This window comes from Silurus meridionalis, chromosome 23, assembly GCF_014805685.1.
Source record: "Silurus meridionalis isolate SWU-2019-XX chromosome 23, ASM1480568v1, whole genome shotgun sequence".
Taxonomy (NCBI): Eukaryota; Metazoa; Chordata; class Actinopteri; order Siluriformes; family Siluridae; genus Silurus; species Silurus meridionalis.
This window is the reverse complement of record NC_060906.1, coordinates 15639664-15662371: the sequence shown is the minus strand read 5'-3', so window position 1 is coordinate 15662371 and position 22708 is coordinate 15639664.

Sequence of the window (22708 nt, the reverse complement as noted above, 5' to 3'; positions counted from 1 at the left end):
GCATATCTTTGTCTCACATGCTACATTAGAACCTTTCACCTCAGTCATATCTACCAGGAAACTCCCACTGGACGAATCTGAATCTCTTCACAACAAATAAGCAGCCATAACTCTATGCAAAGGAAAAGGTATTGCGGATCCCCTCTGACTGTCAGCTAGGTCAGAGTTCAGCACAGAGCTTTATCATGTCAACCAATGTGAGCTCTTTCTGGAGGGGCTTTTTGAATGAGCAAGCTTAGTAGAGACAATGTTTCATTGTCACTCAGAGGTTTGCTGCTTCAGGCTTTTAAAAGTTTTAAAGTATGCCCACAACTTTCCATATCCCTAATATCATTTCTACAATTTACAAAGAATGCTAAGTTGTACAAACAACTTACAAATATTGTACAAACAGAGGTATTAACAATTAAAAAATTAAATAATAATAATAAAAAAAACAGCGGAAACAGTACATTTACAAAACTGTTCTCTGTACTCAAACCCCATTTCTGTGACAGATCCCAATCTCATTGCATCTTGTTTACCACTATAACAAAACATAAACTCAAAATCTGTTCTGTAGACCTCAGAGGGCTTGTGTGAACCACAGATCTAAGAAAAGTACCATAAACTTTCTGCAGCTTTGAAGTTTCAGAGAGAGGCAGCACCATCTATAATTAAATACATTTACTCATTTTTAAAATGAAGTGGTCAAAACCACAAAGACTATTCTAAGAGCTGACCAGACAGCCAAATTGAGAAAACCTTAGTCAGGAAGGTTAAGAATGCCAATATATCTCCAATGGTTCCGTGCATAGAAGACAACTTTCAGAAGGAAAAGAAGGATTCCAGAAGTATTCCCAAGGCAGCAAAAAAGATAGTTCTATGGGATGGTAAAACCAGTATAGATATTTAATCCTTTAGCACACATCTGTAGGAAAGCAAGTACTGTTTACCACTTGCATTGCATTAAGCAAAACTGTCAGAAATATATTTTCAGAGAAACAGGCAAAGAGCTTGTGAGGGAGTGAGAGGAAATACACATATACAGGATTTAGAAATACTGTATAGTAAATTTTAAATAACCATTGAAAACTTAAAATATGTAAGAGTTTGTATGATATATTTCCATGTACTGCATACATGATAGAAATATAATAAACAGCTTGATAAAGTAACACATGATAGCTGGATTTTAAGAGTTTTATTTGAATAGTTCTGGGTTGTAACTATTGTTTTGGGGTGTAAATTTAGATGTGAAAATTAACAACTGAGCAATGAGAGAGAAAAAAGCTGTGATTTATGAAGCCTGAAACATTTTTTCTCCTTTCCCCCATTTTTTCAGAGAACCCATAATCTGTGTTGCTTACTAACATTTAAAATATGCACAATTGCAAATATCAACCTGCCAATCCCTGCCTTAGGCACCGATTAACTGTCCCTCCCAAATCCTTTTTCTCCTTTTTTTCATAATTGAAGATCCATGTACTCATCTTCTCCCTATATTACTGAAGATGTTGCAATCACACCTTTAAACAAGACCTGGCACCTTTAGTATGTAACAGTGAAACACAACTGGGGATAAGGGGGTTCCTGTTGTTCATAGGATTGCATAAATGTTCATTTCTTGTCCTTCAGTAAAACTTAGTACAACCCAGGAGTGCTTAATGTCTCTTTGAATGACTAAGCCTTTAAAAGGAAACATTGAATATTATGACCGATCTCTCACCTTCCCTGCCCATTGTTATTAAAAGTGTTAGCACTGCATTCCAGCCTTTAAAATACAGCACTTTCAATCTGACATGTGTCATGGGAAAAATATTATCAAGCTTCCTGTTATTTGGAAAATTCCATGAATAGCATTTTTAGCTATATCACCTCTGCAATTAAGGGTCCTTTTCTAACTCTTGCCATCTATTTTAAGTTTACAAATTAAGAAACTGATGGTGCAGCCAATGCTAATTTATGAGCAATAGAGCCATCTTTAGCACAATATAAAGAAAAAACTGCCACAGATTTTTAACCAAGACTTATGAAAAAGAGGATTCCATTCATCACGGTGGAAAAAAAAATAGTTCATTGCCATTTAGCAAAAAAAAGTGCGTAGTTATTCCAACTACAATACTTCCCATCAGCTCAGCATGTCACTTCCTGTTTGGGCTGCATGGGGTGTGCAAGAGCCATTCTCCTGCTGAGATGATTTGCTGCTCACCTCCATGAGATCCAATTTATGCTGCACTTCACATCCTGTAATGCAAAGCATCCTGTAATATCGCTCTCAAATAGTCATGTTTTGATTTCTTCTGGCTTAAAATAAAAGCATTCATGATGAGTATAAGCCAGCAATAATACTCTGAATATTGACGCTCTGGCCAACAGATGATGCATTTTAAATATGTTTTGCTAGCTGCCTACAGTCACGTAACACAAAAAAGGGGAAATAAATATGTTTGTTTAGAGGTTATACTCAATGTCAGTTCTGTGCTGTACTCAGAAATGTCCTTAGATAAGATGTCCTGGTTCTGTGAGCTAAATATGCACATTGTTACTTAGTTACCAACTCTCTACGTGTTCAAGTCTCAACTCTCTATCAATGATGATGGATGGGTATTTGTTGACATCTAGAACTGCAGCTCCATTAGACATGAGCTCATTTTCTTTCTCATGTGTGTTATGTTAAGGCAAACCATTTATCTTGTCCGACTCCCATCAGGGTGCTCAAAGACTATTTGATACTTAGCAACAGTGTATGGTAAAAACATCAGAGCTACCCGAGATTCCTGGTGCTACTACTGATTACTGATTACGTCTACTTAAGTTGGTCTGTGTTTCACCCACACTGAAAAAGAATGCTTTTAATAAATATTTATATTTGGTAACTATATTGGCACATTTTCATCTAATCTAGGTTCCACAAAGTGGAAGTCCAGTGGAGTCCAGGCACTGGAATCATGCCATAAACAGACTTTTCATCTGGGAGACCTGTGTCACTCTGCGGTAAGCATCTGAAAAGCAACAGCATATTTAATGTGTAGTCAACATACTATTGCTCTTGAGAACAGTTATTTGACAGCCACTGGGCTTTTTTTGGTATCCGACCAGTAACATTTTGCTCTCAATTCGTGTCTCCTTCCATTGTGGTTTCTGTGATCACTTCCAACACTGAATAGTAAGTTAACAAAAGAAGGAGCAATGGAGAGAAAGCTCACATGCCATTCTTGTGAAATAAACTTTAATGTCAAATGGTGCTTAAAAAAACACTTGGGTGCAGACAGCTGTAATGCGACCATTAGGGAGATTTTCTGTCCTGCCACGTGCCTTTATATGTTTTAGCTTCTGCTTTTCTTGGGTCTGTGTGGTTTATTCAGACACAGGGTGCAATTCTTAATTTGCACATGCTGGCACTTTCACTGGTGGAAGCACTTATGCATGCAAAACATATTTTCAGGTCTTACAGGAGGGTGCTTTATTTTAGATAAAAGGTATATTTAAGGAATTTTAAATAGAAAAAAAAAACACTCTGCAGCTGAGAACCTTACAACAATGAAGTATGAAGTAACATTTTCATAAAAATGTTTGTGCACACAAACCAACCAACACCTCAACAATAAGCAGACATACAGTATTGGTGGTAATCAGAATACTATCTTAGAAAATATCTAAATACATCTCAATACCTGAACCTTGCCATTCAAACCAAGCCAAAATGCACTCTTATGATTTGTGGCCATTTTTAATGTGTCAGTGATATCATATAAATAGGCTTAAGGTAACCCAAAATAAAGTGCACACATTTAAAACATAAAACAATTAGACACTTAATATACCTAGCTACAGCATACTAAAATAGGCTGTATATGTTTCTAATGCACTAATCAGTAACAAAGCATGCCAATCACTCAATGGAATTTTTGCCTTTTGGCACTATCCCTGTCCTCCCCACAGAACTCCTTCAGTAAAGATAAATCATCAGTGAATTTTAACGCATGTTCTGTCAAGCAAGGCCTGAGAATTAAAGAACATATTGCTGTATCAGTGAGACCTAAGAGTGTTGTCATCACAAGTTCCAGCATGGCACTTCAGAGTACACAATAGTAAAGCGGTCAAAATAGCCATGAAAATACCTGACAGAATGTGCGTTCATACATGAGTCAGTGTGTTCTTTCCAGTAATGTGTGTGAGTAAGCTTTTCACCTGAATTCCTTTTTCTGGGTTTAGCCTTAATTGTGCCTTTCACTTAGGCTCTGAAATCTAAAACAGTCAGAAAGCTGTTCAAATACCCAAGAAACCAAGACCAAAATATGCTCGAAATGAGATGTAAATAGGCTAAATGCACAATTGCCATTTACCAAATAAATTCTTGAATAACAAACACTGGAAATGTTAATAAATGCTTGTGCTGAATACATGCTCACTAAAATAAGAAACCACTCAAGGTTTACTTGTCCTTTATGGTAAAAGTTATGTGTATTATTTTGCATTTCTTACCGGAAAAATGTTTGGCATGGTTAGGAAATTACACCACTAATCACTTACTTGGGTTTTAATTTCCTTTAGCAGAAGCACAAATGTATTTATTCACTGATTCGGCTGGCAGATCTTTGAGATGGACTTACATAATGCTGATGTCAACTGGTTCAGATAGAGTTGATTAATGAGGTTCACTGTGATTAAGCCACATGTACACTTTAATATACTGGCACCATTAATCAAGTCATGTACACAACATGTTTAATATGTCCTAATCCTCCCCTTCGCGATCTATTTTCAATTATAATGAAAGTATGCCCTTTTTCTCTTGTTACAGAAGATCCTTTAACTTTGCTCAATGTAGAAGTAGCTCCTTACTCATAGCCCTATTGGACAGTTAACTGCAGATGGTGGAAAAGAATGGGAAAGTTCCCAGCAACTATACAGTGGTAACAAATACCTATTTAAAAATCTCTGGTGAATCAAATTCACCTTTAATAAAGGGGGAACAGACAGCAGACATTCCTGGAATATCCACCCAAGCCAGCAAATGCTCATCCAGTGTTAAGGAGCAGTTTGTTTTTTACTCCATGTCCTTGCCCTTTCCTGAAAGAATGCTCAGCTCCTGAGATGGCCATCTAAAGTTTGTATCCACTGCTGCTTTTCATCTGCTGTTTAGTACCCCAAAACCACACAGCACTGAGAGTCTATTCACAGGGCTGCCGAGACACATGCGCACCATATGCTTGGCTCTCCTATTTTTGCATTTTTTATTTTATTTTATTTTATTGCCTTTGTGTGACTTATCTTCAGCCTTATCTTCATCATTTTCCAAAATGACCACCAATACTGTGTCTGCCAACTACTGTGATACAAATATTCGCATTACACTAAATAGTGGGCATTCTCAACTTCTCAGCAACAAGGTGAAAAAAATTTAAATTAAGCTCCCAAAACTTTCCATTAAGAACAAGACTGAAGACATAAAAGCAAACACCTGCATGAATGAAAATCAAGTGGTTGAAAAGTTCATACCAGAATATAAAACCAAACAAACAAACAAACATAAATAAATTAACTAGCTCTTGAATGACCAACAGAAAGAAATCTAATACATGTATTTTCTAGCACCTCATATTTGATAAATATTGCTCTGTCACAAGCACAAAATGCATGTTAATGGTTTACTATTGTTGAAGTTGAATTTTTATTTTTAATATCAACGTAATATAAAACTTGAATTTTACACACTGGTATGCACAAAACCTTCAGTGATACAAATGTGTGCCTTAATATTAGCTTGGATGAAGAGCATGGTTGAGTCCAGCTCCACTCTCAATGTGCTAAAATGTGTCATGCCAAAATGAATGGATTGTGCTGTAAAGATGCTTACAAACTAAGCAGTGACATTTTAAGTCATTATTAATTGACATTCTGGCTGCTTTATAAATAACATAATTAATTATGATTAAAGTAAACTGTAAGCATTGTAGATGAATTCCTGGTTAGCTTGTCCTTTAAATCATGGGTTTTATTGGCAAGAACACAGATGACATTAACAAAGACATTGACTATAAATTGTTATAAGTAACATTTGGATACCAATATCAACAAAATAAAAATGCAAAATCAAGTGATGGTTTATTAGGTTGGGAGCCATAAGAATAATTGAAATTAAATTAGCAGTGTTTCATTTGATTATTACTAGGCCTAGCCTGGTTGTAATATGTTTTTGGATATTTATATGTAATAATATTCTGGACACTTAGTAGAAGTTAATTTAAATGGTTGTCACCCTCCCATTTAAATACCATCATATTAATCTATTTACTTTTTTTTTTTTTTTACTTTATTTTAACTGTAGTGTAAAACACTAAGCAACAAAAGCTTATTTGTTTCCATGCTGCCATGTGAACAGCTGTGTTTTGCTTTTACAGGCTCACTTAGCGGCGAGTGTAAGCCTAGAGGTCTGTGCTACTGAAAAGTCTTTATTTATTTATTTTTTTATTTGAAACAAGTCAAGTTTTGCCAGTAATAATGTCATTTTTGCATATGTAAACACAGCACTAATGAGGGAAGAATTCTCACTGCTTCATCTTTTCACTCATGGAAGATACAAGAGCTACTGATGTCTAGTCTATACTTTACACTTAGTTGGTTTTTTTGGGTGCTGGTTTATTTCTCCTTTATAACAAGTCACATTTAATCTCTGACCTCAATATCCAGACTGCACAGAAATATCAAATGAACAATACCAGAAATACTCGGAACAGGACAAGCATTCCATCAATAAATATTATCCCAGATGGTGTGCACATGCATGTGTATCTCTCAATAAGGTGTTCAACAAAGCATGAGTGACAGACTCTGAATGGTAATTCACAATTCTGGACAGACACAAAATAGTTTTGTAAGGCATTATTATGCATTAAACAAATCCTTATAAGCACAAGTTTAGCAGCAGTAGTTATGAAGTGCCTCTGAGAAAGTTTAGACATTTGTTTTGTAAAATGTCCAGTCTTGTCCGTCTACAGCTAATATCTTCTAAGCACACTAGCAGAACCTACGTTTCTCTCTATTGAAACAGAACACACAATTGATTTATGTAGGTAATTTGAGCCTTATATCTTTAACCAATAACTGGAGATTTAAAGGTCTTATATTCATCAGACCTGGATTAAAGCCTTGAGCACTACTCTTAAAAAAGTGATCATTACTCAGTTCATACAGGCTCCAAACCCTGAACACCAGAAAGAAATTACACTACTAACCAAGGAAGCCCATAGAGTTCCATTTTACCCTATACATTTAATGATGAGCAGGAGTCAGTCAACAAAGCAAGTCAGGCTTAAACCGGTAACCTTGAGGATGTCAATTGAGAGCCTTCACACTAATTACAGTACTACTACTACAACTGCTACCACTTATAATAATTAGTAGTAATAAATAAATAAAAATAAATAAATAATAATAATTGGCAAAACATCAGTATAACCTAACAGACAGATTGCTGGAATTTATGTGTCATGGTTTGGGATCAAAGACAGGAGAGGCCTTGCTAGGTTTTGTGCCATAAATCCTACTGATACCCATATAAAACATGAGCCATGTGAGTCCCTACTGCAAAATACAAAATATTTTACTATCTGCCAGAGAGCTTTTAATATAATTATAAAGTCTCGCACTGATAAAAAGTTTGATTTATTATACAAAAGTTAGATTTCCCGTATTGTTCAATTCAACCAGGAAATTATGGTCAAAAACTCTTGACCAGAATTGAATATGATCAAGCGGAAATAAGACACCGGAAAATGCACAATACAATATATATATATATATATATATATATATATATATATATATATATATATATATATATATATATACAGAGAGAGAGAGAGAGAGAGAGAGAGAGAGAGAGAGAGAGAGAGAATTCTTGGAAAGCCATTTCTTGTTTTAGCTCAATGTCTCAATGTTAATATCTACATTCACACACCAACGTACAAAAAACCTTCAACAATAATAATTTAAAAAACAAATGGAATCAAAGCATTGAAGGAGCTCAAAGAAAGCTGATAAATAGCCAAATAGCCATTGTTATATTCATTAATTAATTTGAAATAATAATAAAAAATAAAAAAGCAAAGACATTAATAATTGGGCAACCTTCATGACCTGGTATTTACTGTAGTCTGCAACCATACCATATGTTTTACATAATATCTCCACTGTCTCTTGGGATCTTCCACATATATTGTTCTTTGTTTTTCTCGGGAAGTGAGTCAGGAGAATTATTTACAGCTATCAGTGTCTGCAAGTGGCATTGACATGCAAGATAAGTCATATGTTTGACACTGTGTATTGCCTGATGAAAGATATAGTGCTGTATCATCCTAGGGTGATAGTTACAAAACCATAATACGCTGTTTATTTGCGTCAGTAGTTCATGCATTTCAACAGTTCAAGAGCTCTAACAGATCTTAGTGAAGCTGTAGTTTGTGGCAATTTGGGCATTGACATATACATATACATCACATGATACTCTATTTAGTATTATATTTTACATTGTGATCATACACATCACAGTGGCTTAAAAAAATGCAAAAAATACAAAAATACAAAAAATAAAAAAAGGGTACAAACAATTGCCACTAAATTGTTTTGGTTTCTGGTGAGGTTTTTGATTTGTATCATATCAATCTTACAATTTTTGAAAATTGACACAAATCTAACTTTTTAACTGGTAGATCTTCCATAATGGGTTGACAGATGTGCCTAAATAGCCATGAATCCTAGGATATACAGTAGTTTATGAATAAATCATAGTAATGTGTGGGGTAAAAAAACATTAATTGATTAAAAACATAAAATTATGAAACATAGAATGGCCACTGGAAGTCGATGTATTTTATTTGTGATAAGGTTACAGTAGAAAATGATACAATTTTGACTGATCTTAACTGTGGCCATTACATTATCTTGTAGCAAAGCAAAGACTGCAAACCATATCACTGAAGCAAGCAGTGACCCTGAAGTTTCTCAGCACCAAAAAGTGGAATGTTCCTCTCTGGCCAATTTAGTCCCCAAACATGAATCACAGTGATCATGGATTGAAATTTATTAAAAAGGATATAAAAATAGACTGTACTGCTTGTAATGGGTCTAATAGTGAAGCCTTGGGCAACCATTGTTATTTAAGCATGAGCACATGGAAAAGAGCCATGTGGTGTACTTTCTCTACAGGGTCAAATGCACACAAAGAGAAGGGTATGTTCTTAGTAACGAATTACTACAGTCATAAAAAAAACCTTCATTAATTAGGGACATGTGTGCCAAAGTAGACACATTCCGCTAAAGGGTATCCTAGAAAAAGCCACGCAAATGTTAATGTTGCTCTCCTCCAAGAATTCAAGAAGACAAAAGCAAGACTTGTAGAGTCTTAGCAAAACTATATTTGCAACTGACTTAAGGTAGCTCTTTGAAATTTTGCCTTAACATATCAATTACAAGTATATAGAGTAGGTTTGTAATAAACATTATATAAATGTTAGAACTTAACATTAATTGTAAGCTTAATATAACTATAAAAATTATGTATTATGAGAGATTTGTCATGCTTGATCCAAAACTTTTTGACAGCATAAACACTGTTTGTTCCTTTTGTTCCTATCCTATTTAATTAATTAAGAATGCACGCATTCCATTCCATTCCATTCCATTCCATTCCATTCCATTCCATTCCACTTAGGTCCTTCCTCATTGAGATGACTGCTATAAAAACTATTGGGTATGGGCAGGACACAACCATGTAAAAAAAAAAGAAACCTTTTTGACATGCATTCTTGAGGGCATACATTTCAAAATTCAGCAATGCTAAATAATTGTGTTATTGAATGGATTCACCTTAATTCATCAATGGAGTTATTAAATTTGGCAAAAAAACTACACCTAAAGCTCTACTTTCTTTTTAATTAACTTCATATAAATGCCCATCTCTTTTTTATTAATAGAGGTGAAAATTACTTAAATAATTATAGTTTAGTACTAATCTTCTGGATTATTTTGGTGTATTTATATTGTTTCTTATGGTTTCTTAATTAAGCAAAAAAATACAAAATACTAACTTTCTACTCATATCTTATTATAAATATCTAAATCTCTTTTGCCATTAGATCAATGACTATAGCCAATATATTATTCAAATGGCCTCAGATTACCATTCAAGCTATTTTTTTTATGATTGAATAACTTCACCAATGCCAATTAATCATCAGCTGTAGCTATCTTTGTGCATTTGAAGTTGGATGTGCCACTGGTCTGCAGTGTTAAAGTTGAGCATGTGTGGCCCAGAGCCTACCTCTAAACCTGGTCTCTTTGCTAATGCTGTATTAGACTAGCATCAATTCCAGTAGCTAATGTAATTGCAAGGTAGCAAAGTCAAATTCTGTCTAATGGAAAATGTAGCAATTTTACACAACTTGAATGGTGTTTTCAGGCATAATGGCACAGCTGCTAAAAAAGCTTGTTCTAATGGTTTTAGGTAAGTCATAATGGTTTCACATGAGAACACATATTAGGTTAATTTTAATAGTTAAGTGGGTAGGTTCAAGTGCATTCGAATAAGGTTTCGATCCTGCACTTTCAGTGAGGTACAATTAATCAGTACTTTATTCACCTTTTCACTTTCCACGAAGACCATTTTATCAACTTTGCTATTTAGTGCAAAGCAGAAGTCATTCCTCTTTTAACTGTTTTACAGTAATTTTAATCATATAGAATTTATATGATGAAAATTACTGTGAAACAGTTATTCATTCATATATTATAGATGATTAGGTGTTCATATGCCATAGACATATGCCAAAATAAGGTTTTGTGCATGCTATGTTATTTCTAATAAAAAATAAATAAAAAGATCAGCTTCTATTCTTGAAAGTTACTATTCTCTTTATTAGAATTTACACGTCAACTCATCCACTGTCAATTTAAAAAACAATATGTGTAACCTTTTAGAATTGTAGTTGTTTGTAGTGGTTTGTCTTTCCAGCTATAACTATTTGTGGACAAACTGAAAACTCAACAATTGTTATAGCTTTATGTGCAATGTTTACAGGCTGTTGTTTAAACATAATTTTATTTTATGTTTGACTTGACACCTTGATACTGCACATACTATTTATTTTATAGAAACATCACATTTTTGTTATTGATGAAAATAAATGTTGGTTTGTGCCAATGGATATGGAGTTTTTAGAGATTCCTTGCAATAACTTGGCATCACTTGGAAAATGGATTATGTTGAAAATGTAAAAGCATATTAATGTTCAATACTTATGTACTTTTAAAAACCTGAAAAAAGAAATTTTATATAAACTTACACATGAGCTCACACTGCAGCTCATACACTGCATTGGTGTATTTCTGAACAGAAAGTCAATGCACTGACATGGGCCTGTTGGTAGGAGTTTGTGACCTCACTATGTGACCTCATAAGCCATGACTACTTCCTTCTGGAGCTACTAGATGCGCTTCCTGGAAATCTGCTGGAACACACATATAACACAACATATGGCTGTACTCGGACCTCCTGCAACACTGCCCCATATGGAAATGCTCTTACAGGCTATTAAAACTCAAGGCAAAATGTTCAGTTCAGCTTAAGCACATTTCATGACTTCAGAAGCTACACTTAGCTTGCTAATTACAGGAACTAATAAGCTCAATGAGCTAAAACAATTTCATATTACTTTAAACATAACTTTTAGCCACTGTATTTATGTGTGTTCCTTATATAACACTATAATGATACAGAAACCCTAATATATTATAAGACAAATTTGGTCAAATGTAAGTGGTTAAAAATAAAATAAAAAGATGCCTTATAAGATTTTTTTTATGTGCATTATTAGATACTTTTTTGTTCACCATGTATTTTTAGTTTTTTTTACACAAATATATGTAAACTCTGACTGTTGCATGAATATCACATGTTTCCCCATTCAGGTGTACAGTTGTTCCTTGTAAAGTGACCAGTGAGTATAAATAAAATGACAGAACTGAACAACAGAATTGAACATGGGAGAATTTGAACTAATATGTTAACAGTACTCTACACTACCATCAACAAAGAGCTATGAAGATAATATATTTTAGACAAATGGTTTTCATCACTCCAGTACAGTCCCAGTGATTCATAGATCATATGCAAATTCTTTTTTAGGGCACAATGAAGCTGACTTGTGGCATGTGCTAGCCCAACTACCTTACTAATTCACATTTGTTTTACATAGTATACAGCGTTCCGTATTTCTACTCTTTATGTTAAAATGTGTGCAAATATGCTGCTTTTATGCAGATGAAATAACAGAAGCAAACAATAGTATGCCAGGCTCAATTGCTTAAACGTGCACCTATGTAAAGTTTAATCCTCAGGAAGACCCCTCATGGACTTATACAATGCTCCAGCTGTGCTTTGGATTGGAGTGGGCTGAATGGCAGCTTTTCTTCCACATTTCCGTAATGAACTTGGTGAAAGAGAGGCGGCAATTACAAAGAACATGTTGAAAGGTGCATACCTAAAGAGCAAAAGTGAAGCTTTCTATAAGATTCACAGTTCATTATTCTCTATGTTCAGGATGCAGCATTCTCTGCCAAGAATCTAGAGGTTTCATCAAACCTTGTAATCCTGTGGCAAAATTCTTTTCACACAAAGACCAACCATGATCAACAAAACACAAATAAGCTCATGAGCGCCTCAAGGAAGAAAGTGTTTATGAGCAATAATAGACTTCATGGTGGATCTAATATTTGCTCAGATAGACAAAAAAATTTAGACAAAAAGAGAAAATGCTGTTTGAGAAGGTTTGCTTTTTATGTAGTTTATGTAGGTCTCTGCCTAGAGATTTCCCGGCCATGGGAGCGTGATAAGCCAAAATGAGTAAACGCGTAGACTTTTAGGGTGGATGGAGCCAACCCCTTGGTGAACTGTCGCTGAAAAAGATCTAGCACTGAACCAACTGGGCAGTGAACTGGATCCAGCTGGTGGTGCTCACACCATGAGCAGAACAGATGCCACCTAGCGGCTTATGACTTCCTCGTGGAGGGAGTTCTGGAGCTCCCACAGCTCCGGGCGGGGGTGAAATATGGCACCCCCGAGCTGGAAAGGAGATCCCTCCTTAGAGGAATCTCCCAAGGAGGGTGCTCGAGGAGAGCAACCATGCCCGTGAATCTTGGTCTGCTCGGCCACCTTGGAACTACCAGGAGGAGATGGACTCCTGATAGCAGCGCAATAAAGGGAAAGGATATACAGATGCAGCCTCGGCTACGCCTGAGCCATGGTGTCCAGGAGTTGTCCAGGAGCTGGAGGAGTAAGGGAGAACCAGAGGGGACAGTGTGGGACAGTCTCTCGAGACGCAAACAGATTCACCCAGCTTTCTCCCAAACCTGCTCCACCACATTGGGAGGAGCAGCCATTCCCCGGGTCTCAAACCCTGCCTTGACGATGTAAACTGCTCTCAAACTGCGGACACAGACGCAGACATCTTTGATGGTTGATGTAGGAATCCCATATGACAATGATATAAACTGAGATAGGTGGTTCTCTGTAATGAGAAAGCACACTCTTCCCGGCATTCAGCCAAAACCCGAACGACTTTATGTGGGTGAGAACAACATCTCGATGCCGGACTGCCAACTGCTCTGATTGAGCTAGGATCAACCAATTGTTGATGTAGTTGAGAATGCGGAAGCCCCAAGACCTCAGGGGAACCAGAGCTGCAGCCACACATTTTGTGAAGGTACGGGGTGAAAGGAAAAGCCAAATGGAAGAACCCAGTATTGGTAAGCTTCGCCCCAGAAGAACCCGAAATTGGGAAGCTTCACCCTCGAAAGCGAACCTTAGGAACTTCCTGTGAGAAGATAGGATGGATACATGAAAGCACGCATCCTTTAGATCTACCGTGACAAACCAGTCCTTGGATCCGATTTGATGCACGACCTGCTTGAGGGTCAGCATCTTAAACCTGAGTTTCATGAGAGAGTGGTTCAGCTGACGTAGATCTAAGATAGGACGCAACCCTCTGTCTTTTTTGGAAACTATGAAGTACCGGCTGTAAAACCTGAACTCTCGTTCTGATGGAGGGACCACCTTGATGGCCTCCTTCCTCAGTAGAGTGTTCACTTCCTGTTCCATGACCAGAGCATGCTGGCTTCCATGTAAAAATTGGGTGGAGGAGACCCGAACTGAATCAAGTAGCCTTGCTCTACAGTGTGCAGGACCCACTGAGGCACATCTGGAAGAGCTTTCCAAGCTACCAGAAAGTGCCTTGGGGTATCAGTCTCTCGAGACTGACCTCTGGAGTGCCTAGAGCCGGGGGAAGCCCTGAGACGGCTCTAGGGGTGGCATGATCTCCTGGAACACAAGGATGCCGGGTGGAGACCAAGGAGAGAGCTCACTGGAGCTGCCTATGCCCTTAAGCACCGAGGGTGGCAGGGTTAATGGACCAGGTCCCTGAGGGAACCGGGACAGGGCGGGCACCGCCCCTTCATGGCCCCTTCATGGCCGGATCCCCAGAAAGTGTCAGGACCTTTTCACTGAAGCATTTCTGTTGAAGATGATAGTTATCAGATCTGTCACCTCACGAGGTTTCGACGTCGAGCACCACGAAGAATCCTCATAGGGGGAGAGCGATGCTGCATTTCTGCTCCTCCTGGTGGGAGGTGGAGGGTTGCGGTTGGGGCTGCGTTCAAGCAGTGGGAGGTACTGCTGGAACGCCACCACCTGTTTCCTCTTCTCCTGAAACCTTTCGACCACTGAGTTTACGGAGTCGCCGAAGAGGCCAAAAAGGGGTTAGTGGGGCGTCCAGCAGTACGGCCCTGTCTCTATTAGAATCTCTGACAGAGTGAGCCACAGGTGCCTTTTTATGGACACCAGGGCAGACATAGACCGGCCAATGGCCCTAGCGGCCTCTATAGTGGCTCTGAGAGCAAATCCGCCGTACGGTGAAGCTCATCAAAATGGCTGCCTGTGGCCCCTCCACATCCAACTTATGCAGCAGGTCAGCCTGATATGCCTGCAACACTGCAATGGTGTGCAGGGACACAGCTGCTTGACCTGCTGAAGCATAGGCTTTACCCACGAGCTCTGATGTATTGTATAGGGGCTTCATGAGTAATGTTGGGGTCTTAAGGGAGGAGGGGATTCCGGGAGAGAGATAGGTGGCAAGTGTCTCTTCAACCCGCGGCATTGCCTCATAACCATGTTTTTCCTCCCATAATGTGGGAATACACAGTAAAACTGTGGGTGAAGGGGTGGGCCAAAAAAAACTTAACCCATGACCTGGACACCTCGGTGTGCAGGTCGGGAAAAAAGGGAAGACCCCGATGCAGAGGTTGTGACACAGGTGTCAGAAAGCGCTAATCTAATTTGCTAGATGAAAGCACTTCCTGCTCATGAGCCAGCCAAGTTATATAGAGCTTGGCAATGGCACACGTTACAACCTCCATAAGCCTCTCAGAGAAGAGAGGCGGCACTGCATGTGATTGTCGCAGGGGAAAGAATCCACCGAAAGGCATGCTTCCAAAGCCTGCGAGCTGGAGGTGGATCGAGCAGGTGAGGTTGGAGATAGGGACATGCCTGTCTTGAAACCCTCTGCAAGGTCCAGCTGTGAACCCCAGGAGCTGGAACGGCGCTCTGCCTTGGCCTCCTCGCAGAGTGCCCAGCAGGAGCGGAGTGAGTGCAAAGACAGCCCTGCACAGTGATCACAGTCAGCTCCCTCGAGAACCGACTTAGCATGCTCCGCTCCCAAGCAAGTGACACACAAGCTGTGCGTATCCTCCTGTAATATAGCGGGGACAGGGAAGAGCGCACAGCCGGAAAGTGTGCTTCAATTTTGTGCTTGCTTTAATTTTTTATTTTATTTTATTTTACTTTTTTAACAAACAATCTGACAGACAACACAAACACACAGAGCGCTTCGTGAACAAACAGAAGCTGCCACTGCACTCGATATGCGTTTTATACTTCTGGTCGTGACGTCACCCTGCTGGTGACAGTCAGCGTCAAATTTTTACACACATTATTTCAGACATTATATCAACACTCGGGCGCGTTCCCAAAGTGTTTTGATGCAGCTCGAGTTCCTGAAAGGGAACAATTCATATCCTGTAATGCTTACTTATTCTGAAAATATGTTTGCTATTACTGTATGCTAGAATGTGTGTGTGTGCTATATAATAATGATGATATTGAAGGCGGTAGGGATGTGAGGACAATTTGGGTTGCAATCATGACTGTGACTTTTCAGGCATGTAATTTTATTATTGTTTGTCTCCTAGAAACTGCATAGGAACTGCAGATGTACTTGTAAATTAGTTAGTAGAGTAACTCTGCGTTTCATTTGAGATTAATATTTTTTTGTACATTTATTTGCTACCTGACAGATACATTTCTGAATCAAAACCACCATACACCTTTTATAGTTACATATAACAAACATAGTACTTTTTAAAGTGGAGAAAATTTACAACCTTTGTGACGGCCATGTATGATATCTCTTCAGTGACCTTTCTGTCTCTATCGTTTTGAGCTTCTCACAATGTTATGTCCTTAACATTAGTAACCCTTAGCAATGGGGTCAACAGTGGATTATATATATCAGAGTAACTGATTTCAAAAGAGGACAAACGGAGCATTTTATAGATAAATAATAATTTCAAATATATTTATTATTAGTAAAAGGTAAAGTGACTAAATATTTATTCTGTTTTTTCTAGTAATGCCTTATTTTATGTAACCCAACAGATATTTGTGGTTACCATATGTTAGGACCTTGCAGCTACAGTATGAAAAACTTTTCACCTACCTCGTCTGGACTAGTTTATAATGCTTACCTCAAATAATATCAAAACAGATGTCTCAGGATTGTAGAATTTTAACATCTGACTCACTAACATAAGGGGCTATGCAATTCAGGACAGTGTCAGAGTATTTCCATGGAACTTACCAAGAAATGTTACAACACTCCACCGCTTTCCGTCTATAACCTTTAAATGGAACTGTAACTTTTATGAGCTCAAGGAAAGAAATTAAAATTACACATCATACATTTCTCCCTAAAAACGCCAGTGTCAATTAATGACAGACATGCATAATAATATGCTCCATGGCATAATAACAATATGCTCCAATACTGTAGACTATTTATTTCTTGTTGAAGAGTCACATTTATTATTTTCTATGCATATTCCATTAGACTTTAAATGAAGCCTCAAGTCTATCCATCCAAAAGCATGTCATATAGGCGGGAGCCTCACTGAATTCATGGGAAGCAAAAGAATTTCCGTAAACATGTTCTCTTTTTATAAAGAACAGGTTCGTGTAAACATTAACCAAATACAACCCATCACATCCATAAGGAGGACATAAAGTTATTCCATCACACATTCCATCAACAACTGTGAACAGGTATAGATCAATTTATTACTGATTGCCTCAAAGTATGTGTGCATTTATTTCCTTAGGTTATTTTCCTTCAAACCAAAACAATGCAGGGAATGTGGCCATTGTCAGGTGACCTTTGTATTTTCCAAATATGGACTGTCTATTCATGTTTACCACAGCAGGGTCAGAGCTTTTAAATATTGAGTATTTATGTGAAAGGAATGTAAACAAGCAGAACTGCTCATAATTTCAATAAATAGCTTGCTGATTAACAAAACTATAAATTGATGTATTAAATTAAAAAACTCAAACATAAAACAATATATTGCTGTATTATGGCCTTTTTCAACATTTAGCAAATAATGGGATATATATATATATATATATATATATATATATATATATATATATATATAGAGAGAGAGAGAGAGAGAGAGAGAGAGAGAGAGAGAGAGAGAGGAAGCATGATGAGCCAGATATTCACTAAATAGCTACAGTTTTATTGAAAGGAAAAAACTTTGTGCTGTTAAAAAAGATGGACAGAGTTGAGTGCTGTTTTAGCTGATACTGAGTCTCAAATCTTCCACTAAGTCAGAAGTGATAAGATCAGTGACAACGGAGGCAACTTGTTTAAGTACAGGAATGACGGCTTGGGGCTTTGTGTGCTCCTGTAGAAGGCTACATATGCTTCCAGTTATCTGGGAAAGCCAGCAATGTGATAACCAGCAGCTCAAAGCTAATCAGCTTGCCAGGGCAAGATGATGTCAAGTCTACTTTTAAAGTCAAACAAAACTTTGGAGACAACTTTATTTTGTCCAGAACACCAAGTTCAGTCCAAAGCAACACAATACAAGCCTATGACAGACAAACTAACTTAAAACTAAACAAAGACCATGGCTTTGTTGTGCTCTGTCTTATAAATATATATGAGCTACAATTACTATTTTTACTATTATTATAACTGATTGGTTCAGTTCTGAGGACGTTAAGTACTATGAGGATGTACACGCACAGTTAATAAAATAAAGGCCAACGGTTTACATTAAATACACATCTCCCTTCTATGTTTAGGCACAAAATTAGTGGCAGTTTGTTAAAATGGTCCTCTGTATTACTGTGGCTATTACTGTTATTGTTAAATGAATAGTCGGCAACTTGGTAGCCCCAACCTGCTTAACATTCAACAGTAACAAAACAAATAAGAACACAAGCACAGCAGAGTACTAAGCAAAAAATCACTTACACATAAATAATTTTGCCATTTTTTTTCTTTCTCTTAGAATATTTATTTTAAAAAAAAAAGGGAAATAATATCTAGCTAACAATTTGGAATATTTATCAGAAGAATCAAGGTTTAACAAATCCTAGCATTAAAAAAACATGCCATCCATTACTAAATAACAGCAAAGACCGTCAGGTTACTCAGGCACTTGAGGACCATTTGGCACATATTCTTTAATTCCCATGCCCAGGTTCTAAAAAACTCAAAGATGAAATGCCAGACCATTTAATATTTATGGAGACCTGCTGCTCCACGGATAGTTTTCATTATTTTTACCTATAAAACAGACAATCTGAAAAGAAAGAAGAAAAACAGAAAAGACATTCTGCTTTTGGCTGCTTTAAGTCAACTTAAAAGTTTAGGATATTTTATTATACATATAATGGTAACATATTTAACAGTACTTACCTAATCTTTAAAGAATCAGGTAAAGCATTGATTATCTAGTAAATACTACGACATTACCTTCACAAAGATGCCCTCATTATTTTGTGCTAAAGTTCCAGTGCATTATGTATAATACAAAAGTAAATTGAAACCATGAATCTTTAAAATTCTAGCAGAAGCTATGGTGGTTAAATGGAATAATTTAGAGATGAATAAAATAATTAAAACATATTTCAGTTATCCACATTTCCATGTTTGGTTGTAAGCAAGAACAAACTGAAAAATCAGACAAAGAGATTAATATTTAAATATTTAAAAATGTAACAAATAAATAGTTATAATAACTTTACTTATTTCCCATTTAAGCTTCTTCTTTGGGAATTGTTTTCATTGACAGAGCAAAGAGCAAAATAAAAATAAACTTTTACGTTGACTTAAAAGTTTATTTTGCTTATTCCTATTCTGCATAGTATGGCTTTTGCGATTGATATAGCATGAATGCCATATCATTTGCAAAAGCCAGTATATGCAGTGCTGTCTTGTATACACACAAAATAATAAAAAGAACAATCTCTAGAAATGGAAAATTTCATAATGCTCAGGTAAATCTTTTCACTTGCTTGTTGTCCTGGCGTATCGGTCAATGGCTGGGTAGCACTTAATGTTCCTCTGGTATTAAAAGCTGGAGGAGTGTATTATGGCAAAATTTAAACAAGTGGTCACTGCTATAAACCTTCAGATACCAAAGAATCAAAAAACAAACCACTGCTTTGGTGGGTTAACTCCAAATTATTTGCCGGATGTGCTGGGAGAGGAGAAAGGTTTTACAATAACAGTATGTTTAACACTGAATTACCCATTAATTCAGACAGGTCAAGTGTTAAAAATTAAGTGTTACAATAAATATTATATGATTGAAAAAGATTTTATGGGCATATGCTGCTTGTGACCAAAAAGTGCCAAAATCAGTAAAAATTCCTTTATCCCACTGGATACTGCATATGTCTGTGACAGTGAATTCATCTATCTGCATGAATGGAATAGTACATTAAACTGAATATTTCAGACGACATTCAGTGCATGTTTGATCTGCAAGCTTCAAGACTGAGAGGGGTGGGGTGCCTTCTTTTGTTCTCTTTGAAATTTACTACCTGTGGAGGCCTCTAAGTCAACCTGTGTGGCCTGTAAATAATCCAGTTGCTCTGCAGTCATCTTCCATGCTGTTCGTGAGAAATTAGTGCTTGCCTTTCAATGCATTCCTCAGCACAAACAGTCATGTGGAGTAAACAAGATGCAGAAGCTTGCAAGACCCGACCACTCCTATTGTCTGCCTGGCAGAATCAGGGTTCTAGTGGCGAAAGCTGTTCCAGCCCATTACTAAAGCAGATGCACCTGGTATAATCAAAGGCATGGTGAAGATTATCATTGGTTAGAACAACCACAGGCATGTTTTATTGGATGACTACTAGGTGTTTTTTTATACACCTGGGAAATTCCACCAGCAAGCAAACAGACCTGTAAGAGAAGAACCACGTGGCCAGAAATTAATCTTACAGCTTGTTTTTGCTTGTGAAAATGTGTAACAGATAAGAACAACAAAAGAGTCTACAATGAATATATAAATTGCAATGCATAGCTTTATTGTTAGAATCAATCAATCCAGATACAAATTACAGAGCTGCTGACATCAGATCAAAGCAGGGTGTATTTTGTTAGGATTTTCCACCCATGTTCATAGACATAATATGAAATGAGCCAGTAAATAGTGGTCTCAGGTCTCCAAGGTGTCACTGTAACAATACAAATTACTATAAGTATAAGTGTATTACTATAAGTATGAGATGGATTTAAAAAAAAACATGAGAAATCTTGAAAAGGAATTAGGAATTAAAGGTATATAAGGTATACTGTGTAAATAAGCTTTAGCATGAATATAAAAAGCACCTAAACATATTTAAGTAACAAATACCACCCAAAGACTCTTCATTACTCTACAAAAATCATTTTGTCCTGGTCAAGGTTGTGGAGCCAAAGTTCATCTCCACCACAGTGGATAGGACAGCAGTTTTTTGCAGGAAAATACACATAACACATAATATATTCACATTACTTCCTTTGTTGGATGTTAGCTTCAGCTGCTTTAGGTTCAAAGCACTTGTAGCATAATCCTTACCTCTGTGAAACAAGGTTGAATTAGGCTGGCTATACCTAATCATCAGTCTTCTTTTATTATGTTTTTTCATATTCTTTTGTCAGACTCAATGCGTGTTTCATTACTGAAATAAATGTTTAAATCAATGTGGGTTATTCCGGACTTTATAAAAGTTATTAAAAAAATGGATTTCACTCATTAGAGTGCTGTTGTCATAAACTGCAACACTTGTCTGTTCTATTTTGTACTAATTTGACTTGGGTGGCTTGACTATGACCATTTGATTAATGTGACTATTTGCTGCTTTTTTATCGCCTTCCTGACCTGATCCTACCACTCTTGCTTTAAATTTACTTTTGGCAGATGCATTTATCAAGAGCAACTTACAATTATCTCATTTATACATCTGAGCATTTAAGGGTTAGGACCTTACTCAAGGGCCAGCAGTGGCAACTTGGTGGTGCTGAGATTTGAACTCACAATTTTCCGATCAGAAGTCCACTGAGCTCATGCAAAGAAATGTAGCCTATCTCCACAGAAAATGAATGGGAAGTGAGACAAAAGCAACTTTATGCTGTTGCAGTGTGAATGGACCAAATTTTAATGAACCAGGCTTTTGTCTCACAAATTTCATTCCCATAGTGGAGCAAAATCAAGTAATTATTTGCGGCCCTGCTGTAAAGTATTGGTTGGGTAAGTAGTTAACATTGACTTTATTGTTTATGAATGATACGTTTAGTACTTTTTATATTACTTTTGTAAGAATGCATGTCCTGAAAATGTATTAACAAGACTTATGTTTTCTGTTTTCATTATGCCTACACTTTCAAGATTAACAGATTATACATTTATAAATAAAGCTATATCTTCTATTTCAGGGAATGGGCTTTTACATGAGGTCAATTACTATTAGCATATGGTGTGACAACATCTTAATAATAGTATGTAGGCTTATTTTTAACCAACCAATTTTTTAACTCCCAGAGGTAACAAAAAGAGAAAACAGACACCTGAGCTTAGGACCCTGAATCCTATCTCCTGAGCTGTAACGAAACAATGTTACCTGCTGCACCACCCTGTCAACAAAGAATTGGACTATTTAACTTTTTATTTACACTTGTGACAAAGTGTAAGCAAAAGCTATATATTAAGAATGTTTGTTTTATACCTGCTTCTACTAGTTTATCCAGTCTTACAAAAACACTAAGAAAACACTCTGTGCATCATTATCTCAAAATAGGGTCTCCATGGCTAAGCCATGTCTGCAAAGCAGTGGCCTTTTACTCTGACGTAGGTTCATGATGCATATGTGTACAATAGGCCATCACTTTAGAAGAGAGGGTAAACAGCAAGAATGACTTGTGAATGACCCAGCAACCTCAGAATCTTAAGTTACAGCAAACACCTTCCTCTGAGGTCTCTAAGGTGAGGGTCAATCCCTTGACCTTCTTCACAACACAATTCCACTAAAATGCTGTTAGCCTAAATGAGCCAAACA